At 36.0% G+C, this 12,749-nt stretch overlaps 1 long non-coding RNA gene across 1 annotated transcript in view; it reads left to right on the forward strand.

Moving 5' to 3' along the window:
- The window catches only part of LOC108503205, a 24,996-nt gene extending 21,912 nt beyond the window's left edge, over positions 1-3,084 (forward strand). The window contains exons 3-4 of the long non-coding RNA XR_001876764.1: positions 1,779-1,963; positions 3,014-3,084. This is a non-coding gene — a long non-coding RNA (uncharacterized LOC108503205). The remainder of the gene's footprint in view (positions 1-1,778; positions 1,964-3,013) is intronic.
- The last annotated feature ends 9,665 nt before the right edge of the window (positions 3,085-12,749 follow it).

The raw sequence follows: 12,749 nt of genomic DNA on the forward strand, positions 1-12,749 counted from the left end.
ATTACTGGGAAATCTAAGCCAGTATTCAAATGGAAGGGGAGAGGGGAAGTTGGCTTTTGTGCTGGGTTTTTGGTTTTTTTCCCCTGTACTCTGATCAAGTGGCAGAGAAAGCTTGGAAGGAATTACAGTGTCTAAGCCCTGTAGTCACAAAAGCACAAGTCAGTGGCAGAAAAGAGTCATAAGAAAAATAAAGATAGAATTGAAAACTTCTAACTAATCTTTCCTTGAAAAAGACATGGTTGAAAATAACACTAGAATTTAATGAAACCCATTGTCCTTATGTGATGTCCTCGTAATTCCATAAGGAACAGAAAAATAACTGAATATCAAATAATTCCTAAACAACAAAAGTAAGAAACTTGTTTGAAATTGCTACAACTACTACTTTATTTTAAAGTTTATTCAAGTAAAATAGATCTTTACAACTATTCAGATGTTCTGGCAAATTATCTAGGTCAGTAAGTCTTCCTAGAGAGGGCTAAAGTTAGTACAGAGTTCACTTGATTCTAGGGTTCTATTCCAAATATCTTTTTGTTCAAAATCAGGATTTGAACATTAGATTTAATTTCTAAGGCTTTTTCTTTCCTTCTGTAATTCAGCCCAATGTTCCTCTCATATTTCACTGAAAAAAAACAAACCCACCACATAATTTAGTATCTCTTATTTGCAGTCTGGAATTTTCCTAACTAGCAAAGTGATAATTTAAAACATCAATAATTTGTTTCCCCACTGAGAACAAATTATTTTTATCTGTATAGTTTTAATCATTCCTTTTTTTATAGTATGAAGGTCAGAAGCTTCTTACTACAAATTTCTTGAACTTCTATGAAGGTCATAAAAGTTTTAGAAAGCCTCCTTGGAGGTTCTGAAGACCTGAAAATACTAACCACTGAACAACTAGGTTCAGATTCAGGGCTGTCCCAGCTCTGAACAGGATTTTGGGGTAGGTGAACTCCTAAGGTCTCCTCCAACATTCTGTGACTTAATCTTTTTGTTTGCCTTACAAAAAGCATTTTCTTGATGAAACATTTTCTAGAAGCAACGGAGCTGATGTGACCCTGACTTTCAGTGTGGGTTTTCTACTCTACTGGAATGGAAATAGAGTAAAACAGGCATAACTTGGACTGGGCTGCCTGCCTGTTAAAAACGGGGGTAATTGTTGGCTGTTCTCTCAACCGACAGCAGAGGGAGCGAATTCTAATGAGAGTTCTTATTCAAATTCTAGGGAGAAGGGTCGAGGCAGGGTCTTTGATACCAAGTTATTGGCTAACATGGAGTAATAATTTTATTTCTTGGCAGAGACCCTAATGGAGATGATAGAAAATAGGGGAGAAGCTGCTCCTGCTGTCCTCTTGAATTCCCCTCACTGAACAATATAGCATAATCTGATGCCAGAAACTGCAAGTGCAAAGAACTCCAAATGAATTCCTGAAGGAAAGGAGAAACCTGACTTATGCCACTTTATCATGTACTCGAGTTGAAAACAAATATATTTAACCTTTTAGAAAGCTTGTAGAAGTCTTGGAATACCTATTTATGAATATTAATACAGCTTGGATTAAACAAAAAACTGAACTACATTTAAAAATATTTCTATAAGAAAAAAAAAAGGTGATATTGCAGAAAAAAAACCAGAATAGTTCTGTGATTTACTTTTTAAAAGTGTATTACATGCCAGATATTATTAAAGCCTTGCTTAGCCCACAGTCAAATACTGAAGACCTATTATTGATGTTCTGAATGCTAATTGCTTCCACCACATTATCTTTGTTGTGAAGCTTCACCTCTTGATGAATGTAACCAGCCTCTGAATGCCAAATCAGCCCCATCAAGTTCAAGTCAAAGGTCTGGCAACAACAGAACCTTTCCACACTCATCAGATGCATTATCATATTGCCAACTTTCCTGCTGAATGTGAACTCCTTGTACTGCCTGGATTTATCTGGAGGGAGGTGGTGATACTGTAAGTAGCTCATCATTCAGACAGCACAAGGAGTATTTACCCAATTAGCTGGTTTAGCCTGAGATAGTGTTACACTTGCTATTATTTAGAGTTTTGATATCTGTCAAGAATTACAGGACAGATAGCTTACTCTGTGTGTGTGTGGTGTGTGTACACATTAAGTCATGTGTCTACGTGATTTACAGAATTCAGCTAAACTCAATTTGTTTATTTCTGGTAATAATTGATCTTTTTTTATTGATACACCTGAAAGGGAACGTTCTTCTTGTTCACCTCACATAACTGACCACCACAAAGTCCATTCCTGAAATCTTGGTGTATGTGCTTCCTAAATCTATTATTTTTGATTAAAATTTTTCCTGAAGCTTAAGAGGAAGATTCACATTACTCTCAAAACATGTAACACCAAACTGGATTAGTTTTTAATAATTCTGTCAAATCTGGATGTCCCTTTTTTTTTTTTGTATTTTTTAGGTTTTGTTGTTTGTTTGTTGTTTTTTTTTTCTTAGAGCATTTACTGAACTGTCTAGTTCTACAGGCAAAATTACTTAAAGACATTTTGATAGACCATTTACCTCATCATAAATTTGTCTTAGAAAGAGTTTGTTTTGTGGTACAGGTCTTGTTATAGTTTTAAGACACATGATGAACAGCATAATGCCCCAACTCCTTCTCCAGCTATGTTATCCATATCATATTTGAGCAAGGATCAATGGTCTTTTGTAATCAAAACACTAATATTTGTGTTTAAAGGCTTTTTTTTCTCCCCATTATTTCAGGACACACAGGTCTTCCTTTGCATCTTAATGAGGTTCACCTCATTTGTCTTTTTTGCACGAAAACACTTATTTATTGAGTTAGGAAAAGCAACCCATATCCAAAGCATGGAATCAGAAGCTAAAGATGAACGTAGGACTCTCAGAAGTTCAGTTCAGTCAGCACAGGGCTGCCTGAAAGCTTCTTTGAATCCACCTAAAATGCTTTTGTATGGAAAGCTCATGAAACTGGCACTTTTATGATTTCTGGGGGTTTACGTATTTTCTGTTGCAGTCGAGTCAGCAATTCAGGACAAACTTATGGTGCTTCCATTTCTGGCCTCAGGTAGCAGAAGGCAACACAATACCCGTGAAGTTCAGATACAAAACTTTATCAGAACTTGTAAAATCATATGGTCCAGCTCTTGGATATGCTGCTGAAACATTGATTTTCATGCTTCATTAAGCAAAATAATGTTTTGCTGGCATTCTATAGTACACAGGTAAACTTCAGTTATCATTTTTTTATCCCTTGCTCCTCTGTTAGATAATGTCATCTGATATATTTCCGGGTGTTGAGCTGTATTTGTACAGCAAATCTTTCTTAGAAGCTACAAAATATTTTGCAGGCTGACATTTTTCTAATGTTACCACTTAATCAGAAGTTAAGAATGATTATTTATCATTGTGTAGAAAAAATGTACAAGCAGAAAATGTTCTTAGAAATATATATAGAAAACCCACCAATATTCTACCAATAAATATCTGTTAGGGGCATTTTCTACTCCTTTTTATGAAGGACTGAAATGTGCAATGTTGACAGTTGTCACTGAAAATGTCCTTTATAAAATAATTCCCTCTACTTCTAGTCCTTTCTTACCCTTACAGTCAGTGTAGTAAAATGTTGAAAACAAAATACTTTAATGATATTATTGCTGCAGCCATTCCTATTTTAAAATGGGGCTTAATCAAAAAGTATTTTTGAGCCATTGGTTTGTAGCAAAGGTTTAAACAATCTGCTTCCGTGGTTTGTTTTTGGAAGCAAAACCAGTTCAAACTGGACTTTTGGCACATTTAACCAGCATTGTTTCAGACTTGGAGTAAAACTTTATATTGGCTCGAAGACTATAGATTTGTTGCAATCTTTGCAGTTCACTGAACTTTTTTCTTTTTTTTTTTTTTCCTGTGCATACATATTTCAAGTAAACTCTGTGGTTATAACAAGTGACACGTTATGGACCCTAAATCGTTGCACTGTGAAATATGCACAGAAAAAGGACAAATGAAGATATCAAGGGTCTGTTCCATTTTTCACTGAACTGTAAAATACCACCCTTGTTGTACAGCAGATCACTGGTTCTGAGCAGGGCTCATTGACTGCTAAGTTGTGGATAGTGTTTCACTTTCTGCAACTGTTAATATCCTGGCTTATCCAGGCATAATGACCTCTCTATTTGTGACACATTGTTGAATTTTCTGGTTCTTTTAACTTATTCAATCCCCCCTTTTTTTTTTTTTCCCCTTTTCTTCATTCATTGGAAGGCTGGAAGGATTCTGAATTGAGCTGTGGTACAGACCTGCCTCACTGTTGGTCAGCCAATTACAGTTGAAATCGGTGGCACATCTGTAGGTAAATATAAATTTAAAAGTGTAAAGGAGAGGTATTCTACATCTGCACTAGCTCTTCTTTTGTAGAGGGTACTGCATGTGTTTTGGATAATGTTGGTATATCTGCAATATTGTTTGGCTTCATTAGTTCTGATACAGTAAGTAATCCATACTGCAATAATCTGTATTATCCTATAGCTGACATTTGATGTTTAAATGGATTGGAATTAGATTCCAACTTTATGACTAGTCACTAAATTACTATTATATCATAATACCTAAGGTATTGAATATTTTAAATGTTGATAAAGATTTACATTTTAAGGACTTTGACACTTCAAAATATGAAAAAAAAAAAAAGAGTTTTATGTAGTGTACAACATTTGGTGTTCAGACCTGAATGCTTCCTCTGATCTTACAAGGATCTAAAGTGAGTGGAAGTGTACCATCTTAGTTCAGATTAGGACCCATGCCTATATTTTTATTCTTCTATTTGTTCCCCACCAGAAGAACAGTGTTTATTAGTTTTTACTTGCATAGTATGTTCTGAATAGCTCCAAGTTTTCTCTGGCCCTGCCATGAGGAAATTGAATTTTGTAGGGCTGTTTAAGCTGCCTCCAATAATAAGTAGAGTATATTTGTGTATTCCTGGAATATGTCAGGTGTATAAATATTTTACTTATCTTCAACGTTGCTGACTGTCTTTTATGCTGTGTTTTCTATGCCTCCTTCCTTCCTAAAATCTGTAAATCCTGCCATACTTCACTGACAGAGAACTTTGAAATCCATATATTGAGTAATATGGTGGGTCTAATATTCAATACTGAAGACTTTTCTCCTGGTATCAGTTTGTATTTTTGTGTCTATTGTTGAAATGTTCTCAAACTCTCCGTTGGTAAATCGAGGCCTCTATGATGTGGTGAGGTTATTAAAAAAAAAAAGGCAAATATTGGTTTAGATGTTGATGCCAGTCTTCCATAGCCTTCAAGAGCCTGAAAAGAATCCACTCACTGTCTTTTTATGTGGCTCCCTGTAAAAGCACCTGCAAATATTTACAACATTGGCCATCACTAGGCCTAGGCCACCACAGAAGAGTCAAAGGGGAAGGAAGATCTCTTAATAAATTATACCTATTACCTAGTTCAGCATGCCATCATTTGCTAAGATGGATGTGTTCCCAGTGGCATAGCTCCAAGGGGTCACTGTGCCTTTTATGCCTGGACTTTTCCGAGAAGAAATGACTGCACGGGATAGGATGAATGTTTTACTAGACCATTGGGCACATTGATTTTTATTTTCATGGATATGTAGATCAAATTGAAATAACCTAAAGGGGCTGATGTGATACCCTGGGACTGTTAGACATGTCAAGATTTGTAGCAAGTCTGTGTGTTTCTACTTCTTGGTACTCCCTGTAGAAAAATAGCGTGGGGTGTCATTGAGATCTGTCACTCGCTGACACTTAGGGGGAAAAAAATAACCCCTACCTCTGCTAGACATTCCCTAGACATGTCCCAGATGAATAAGACTGTGTACTGAACCCAGATTTGATTTATTTGCATTTAAAGCAAGTGTTCTGCAAGTCAGACACGCACAATCCTGGCTGGCTGATATATCCTTAAGCAACTGTCTGTATATTGGCATGTGAAGAATTCCTTCTTGCCTGATGTAGGACACTGCTTCAGAAATGTGTTTTTGTAAACACCCTGAAACTACAGAGCAAGAACAGCTTCTATTTGAAAACTTGATAACACTACATTTATTTAAGGAACCTTTGTTTCAACTGTCATGTCAAAAGGAACTATTTATACAACTATAAAATGTCAAAATTCATAGAGAATGAAGATATTTGGAGAACAAAAATTAAGAAAAACCCAAACAGCACAAACTGAATCTTATTTGAAATTTAGACTTTTGAATCTGCCAGGGACATTTAAGGATTTTTTTTTTTTACATGAATTTGTATCACCCAAGGCTCAAGAAAAAAATGATGTTATATGGGTTATTTAGATCTCAGACTGTATTTTAAACATCAGGGTCATAATTTTCCCTGTATATGTGCAGTGCCTTTTGTTTTATTTGAAGCTGTTTTACAGTTTAAAAAAACCTGCATCATTCTTAGGTAAAGATGAAGTTATCTTCATATCATACAAATTTAGCAGATCTGCCTGTGGAATATAAATTTAAGTTTTGTGACTCTCTGATTTTTGTTCAGCTGATATAGATAACTTAAAATTTATCTAATGGTTTAGAGCTTGTCAGATTGACAGGGAGATTGCAATTTTTGTCTTACTGTCAGGAATACCTACTTTTCCTCTTCTTTTTAGCATGTATTGTTTCCAGCTTTCATATCTGGCATAAAAGTGTTGCTCAGTGTCTCTTTTTTGATATATAAAGAAAGGTTGGTTTTAGTAAAGAAGTGACCACAAGAAGCTAGTCAGGGACAACTTATTAATTTTATATAGTTTGACTTATAAGCTGATTTTCACCATTTCTTTAACTTATAAAAGACTAAAAATTTGGACTGGCTTCAGGAACCTTACTTTAAAGGCTTTACATTCCAATATGTTCGACTTTCAAACTTATTTTTTTTGTAAATCCTCAGAAACAGATGCAATTCTGATATAGAAAATCAGGCTTAGACTATTGTTCTAGGGAAATATGATACTTTCTGATATATTTATTGAGTATTGCTTTAATGCAGACAGTGAAATAAAATGCTACATATGGATAGGTACATATATATCTTTGGAGTCACAAATAAAATAATATTTACCTATATATTTTGAGAAAATGAATGAAGCTACATGTGTAGTGATGTTCCTCAGGGTTCAATTCCAGGACCACTTCTGTTCCATATCATTATCAATGATTGGGATGCAGGAGTTGAATGTACCAGTAGCAAGTTTACTGATGATACCAAACTGGGATGTGCTGTTGACCCTCTTGGGGGATGAGAGACCTTGCAAAGGGATCTAAACAGGCTGGAGCTTTGGGCTGTGATTAATGGGGTGGAATTTGACAAGTCCAACTGCTGGATTCTGCACCTGGGATGGAGTAGCACTGGGCACAGGTATAAACTGGGAAAGGAGTGACTTGAGAGCAGCCCTGCAGACAGGGATCTGAGGGGCTGGTCAGCAGCAACTCTGTAGGAACCAGTGTGCCCTGGCAGCCAGGAGGGCAAACCTCATCCTGGGGGGCATCAAACACAGCTCACCCAGCCAGGAAAAAGAGGTGATTATCCCCCTGAGTTCAGTGTTGGCATGGGCTCGAGTGCTGTGTGCAGTTCTGGGTCACACAATCTGGATGTGAAGGTCCTTGGATGCATCCAGAGAAGGGTAACAAAGCTGGTGAAAGGGTTGGAAGGAATCACAGAATATGCTGAGTTGGAAGGGACCCACAAGGATCACTGAGTCCACCTCCTGGCCCTGCACAGCACCATCCCCAAGTGTCACACCCTGTGCCTGAGAGGATCATCCAAAACCTTCTTGAACTCTGTCAGGCTTGGTGCTGTGCCCACTGCCCTGGGGAGCCTGTTCAGTGCCTAACCACCCTCTGGGGGAAGAACCTCTTTCTAACATCCAACCTGACCCTGCCCTGACACAACTTCAGGCCATTCTGACTTTGGCCTTGTCTGGATTGGAGAAAAGGAGGCTGAGGGGCGACCTCATTGCTCTCCACAGTTTGCTGAGGAGGGTAAGAGGAGAGGGAGGTGCTGATCTCTTCTCCCTGGGATCCAGTGATACGTGGGAATGGTTCAAAACTGTGACAGGAAAACTTCAGACTTGACATTAGGAAGCATTTCTTTACCAAGAGGGTGGTCAAATAATGGAATTGGCTTCCCAGATTGGTGGGCGATGCCCCAGGCCTGGCAGTGTTTAAGAGGCATTTGGACAATGCCCTTTGTAAATATGCTTTAACTTTTGGTCAGCCCTCAAGTGGTCAGGGAGTTACAATAGATAGTTGTTGTAGGTCACTTCCAACAGAGCCTGTCTATTTTAGATAGAAAAAAAATATTTTCAGAAATCTGTTTTCTTTTTCATAATGAAGGGGTTTGGGTTCAAATTCAACTCAAAAATTAATGGAAAATGTAATAATTATGAAACTGATTTAAAAATTCCAATGTTGCGTGATATCATATGGAGCTGGAAAATTGTTCTGCTTGAGGTAGGTTTTTCTGATTTATTTTGCTCTAGTACAAAAATTAATTAATTTTCACTCCAAAAAGTCTTAAGGCATGATTCATTTCCCATTCCTTTAGAATAAGCTGTAGAGGACTTAATTCTTTTCCACATCTTTATTTACTGCATTACATGCTTATTCATGGTGTTAGCTTCAGAAATCAAGTGTTATTTCCTGGCAAAGTCATGCTATTTGAAGTGTAAATGCTGCTTTATCTGCTAATTTATATTTGTGTTTTAGAAAAATGAGATGTAGCTCTTTGAGTTACTCATTTTGTGTCAGGAACAAAAGCAGCACCTATCAACAGTGGGTTTAGGAATCACTGGCTCCATGTACTGTAAAGTATTGCATTATATCTGTATTTGGCAAATACTAGTTTTTGAGGTTTTTCTTTTTTTTTTGTTTGTGTGTTCCCTTTTTCTATATGAAACCTTCAGTGAATGGTGTTTGCTGTTTTGATGCTGTGATGCCACTACATTATTTGTTGTTCATGTTATTTTTATAAATATCTTCTATTTAATGAATAAATAGAAACTTACTATGTCCTATAAAAACTCCTTTAAATTTAACACAACTTGTTCATAATTTTACTTGTGAATTTTGATTTTTATTTTGGTTTTAATGTTTTGTTTCTTGAATTGCAGTTTCAATTATGCAGTAAAAATGGACCTTTTTCCTTAATCTGCATAGTAACCTGTGATAACTTAGAGTCAGTGTTTAGAAATGAGGCAACTCTAAAAAAAAAATCTAAAGAGCAATTGACAACTAAAATATCAATTTAGATTCTCTGCTCTTATACATATTTGTTAACAGAATCTTAAAACACGTTCTGGGGTAGAAATTAAGACCATTAAGCTCAAGCTTGGTTACTAACATGTTCCATTAACAGTTAACAAGCACAAAATAGAAAGAATTCATTTATTGAACAAACATGGCAAAACTAGTAAATAGGGAAATGCTCTTTGATTAAAGAAGTTACAGGCATCCTGGTTTTCTTGCAAATCATGCAACACCTTTGTGTAAAATTAAGGTGCTGTGGGGAGAATTTTGAGATACAATCCTTAATGTTGTTATGGATGAATCTCAGTGAGTTTTGAAAAAGTCCTCTGTCAAAGAAGGTGTCCTAAACCCAGCACTGAAAATTAATTTTTTTTTTTTTTTTTAATATTCAGGTCTAAGCAGAAATGTTAAATTTAGAAACGCCTGTCTCTGCTGTAAACTAGCAAATTAATTGCAATAGAGGGTTTTTTTTTTTGAAATAGTGTTGAATTACTGTTTGCTTGTCCTTACTCTTGCACAGTTAAAAAAAGTAATACTTTTAAAATAAATTGTTGATATAAAATACAACGTATTTCCCTGGAAAAATAAATTTGAGATGTTCCTTTCCAGTAGGCTTGGTCAGATCGAGAGCTTAAATGGCAATAAAAATGTGGATGGTGTGAGGGCAGTGATGTTCAGTGCATGGTGCTGAGAGAGGAGCTGCTCCTCGTTTGTGTTTGCTGTGGCCAGGCATCTCTGCCAGCAGATGGTTGGAGGTCTGATGTTTTGCAGGTCAGCTGGTTCATACAAGTTACTGCCAGGAATCCATGGACAGCAATGGAAGGCTGGTGGAGTGGGTTTTTAATCCCCAGAGCCTTGTTATCTTCAAATAAATAACTAACAAGCGGTTTTGCATTAGCAGACCGGTGGGTTATATCCAGTGATTCGTGCGTCTGAAGATTCTTTACATTGTGCCTTTTTCTGAGCACTTGAACATTTTGAAGACATTCACAGATGTGCTGGCAGCATCTGCAGCATTTCATATTCTTGACCTTGAGCAAACTGCAGAGAACCCCTGTCCAGTAGCAAGTCAATAACATTTCACTCTGGCACCAACCTTCATCCTTTCACCTGGACATTGGATTAGGCTCTGTTACCCACACACTTCCAATAGTCTTATGCAGTGGTGACCACATTCCCATTGTTTTGTGTGTTATCTGGAATTATGATCCAGATCAGCAGTAAATTAAAACTAAGTTGTCAGCAGTACAGTTCTTTATTTCTCTATGCATACTGATTGTTATTTATACCAAAAAATATTGTAGTTTGCATTTCTAAAGTTTATAATTATAACACTATTTGGTTCTAACCTGTATTTCTTTTTATCAGGAAAAAATACTAGTAGTTAGTAGCAGGTCTCTTTGGAAAATGGTGTATTTCTCCATGTATTTCACATTCACTTTATCTGTAGTGTCATGTTATTTTAAGTTGCAGCATATGTAGGCCAACAAAAACTGACATAAGGGAAAGCAGCATAATACAGTGTAATGATATGTGACACATCCAGAATGAGGAGGAAACTTGCTTTCTTGGAACTAGTACCTATTGCTTACTGTGTTTGCCATTAACATACTCTCCTCCATGCAACACTCTCCCCTATGCAATCAAGGTACTCCTTACCTATGTCAGAAAATACCAGCTTGTCTTGAAAAAAACCCCAGCAAAATCAGTTATTTTTTTGAGATGTTGATTCATAATTCAACCCTGATATTGCTTTCCTGATTCACAAACTATTCTTATGCAGAAACAAGGAATTAATCCTGATATTTTTCCCTTACATTTTAGTTCATAGATTAATATTTGACATCATTCATATTTGTGAAAGGTCAAGCTATGTACTCTTATTCATGTGAACCTTATAGACAGCTTAAAAGAGAGATATAAGTCAATAAAAAGTAAACTTAAAAATGTAAGTAAATGAAATAAGTCAAATATCAATTCTAGGAAGGAAGCAAGATAAACTAATCAAGCTCTTTAACATGCTCTGAGTTTTGAACATGTATTTCACAATAGATTGCATTTCACTGCCCTACAGTTAACTGGATTTGAGTACAAATACGGGTAATAACTATCCTTTCATTGTGTTACTTTTAACGTAGGTCAGTTCTCTGCTTGCACTCATTGCATGGCTGCCAAATGCTTCCTTCTCTCACAGAAACAGCAACGGCACGAAAGGTGAAAAGCAAGAGAGAAAGGACCCAGAATCACTTTTCTTGGCAGCCAGAGTGGCAAAGTGAGTGTGAAGTTCTCATAGAGGAAGAATTTGTTATTTAAAGAAATAGCAACTTCCCTCATTATTCATGTAGTCAAGTCTGAAAAACATACGAGAAATCTAAGTGAATGTTATTTTGTCAGAATTAAAATGCAGATGGAACTATGAAGCAGGATATAAATGTTTCATAATATATTGTCTATACAAGTTGATAAACAGCAGGAGTTACTCTTATTGATTGGTGAAGAATTTTTTTTTTCCTTAAGAAATAAAAGCACCCCACTGTTTACTGTATTCTTGCTATTGAAGGGATTTATTTTAAAGTAAAATATAAGTGGTCGTAAATTGAAAATAACAGCACTCATTGGGAAAACTGAGAGAAGGCTCATAAAAAGAAATCATGCAACTGAAGCTAAAACCAGAACTTTTCTGTTAGTGTCTAGTACAAATCAAGATCAAAAAACCTAAATATTTTACTATTATTAAGTATTCTTAAGACAAAAGCAAAAAAGTCTTCTCAGAACTCAAATGTAGGTTTCAGTTTTGGTATTTTGTTTTCCACTTGAGCTTAGAAGTTTCACTGAATCTGTGGGATGCCCATTCAGAATTGGCTTTGGAAAATATGCCCAAGTGCTTAAATACTGTAGTAGTACCTGCCTTATGAATGAAATTCCTTATGTTTATTCACTAATGAGTTATGGAACAGAAAAACATGGCTTTTCTTGTACTTGTGGGAAACTTCACTTTGTGACCATAGGATTTTAATAGATTATTGATTTCCATTTGTTAAAGTGTTACCTGTCAAAGTATTTTAATAACTTCTGGTTTTGGTCTAAGTTAGTCTAGTTAATATTATGTGCTTCCTATTGAAAAATAGTAGAGGTGCTCATAGAACTTTAAACTAAAATTTTCATTATAAATAAAAAATATTTTCTATAAATAAAGATTCTGCCCAATTTCATCATGAAGACAGCAGACTGGCCACTGCTTAAATTGGAGTAGCACCTGAGAAACTGCCCTGCATTCATTTCCCAGACTGAGCTAAAGAAAACAAATTTGATCATATTGCCATGGTATGAGATCTGGATTTTGTAAGATTAGGTAGATGAGATGTCAATGTTTCAAATTCAAGGTTGTGGTATTTAAGTTGTGAGTGGTTGTTTTTTTATTTGTGGCATTTTACCATGTAAGCAAGGATCAAAAGAGTACG

The sequence above is a fragment of the Lepidothrix coronata genome, unplaced genomic scaffold (assembly GCF_001604755.1).
Source record: "Lepidothrix coronata isolate B3197 unplaced genomic scaffold, Lepidothrix_coronata-1.0 Scaffold133, whole genome shotgun sequence".
In the NCBI taxonomy this organism is placed as follows: Eukaryota; Metazoa; Chordata; class Aves; order Passeriformes; family Pipridae; genus Lepidothrix; species Lepidothrix coronata.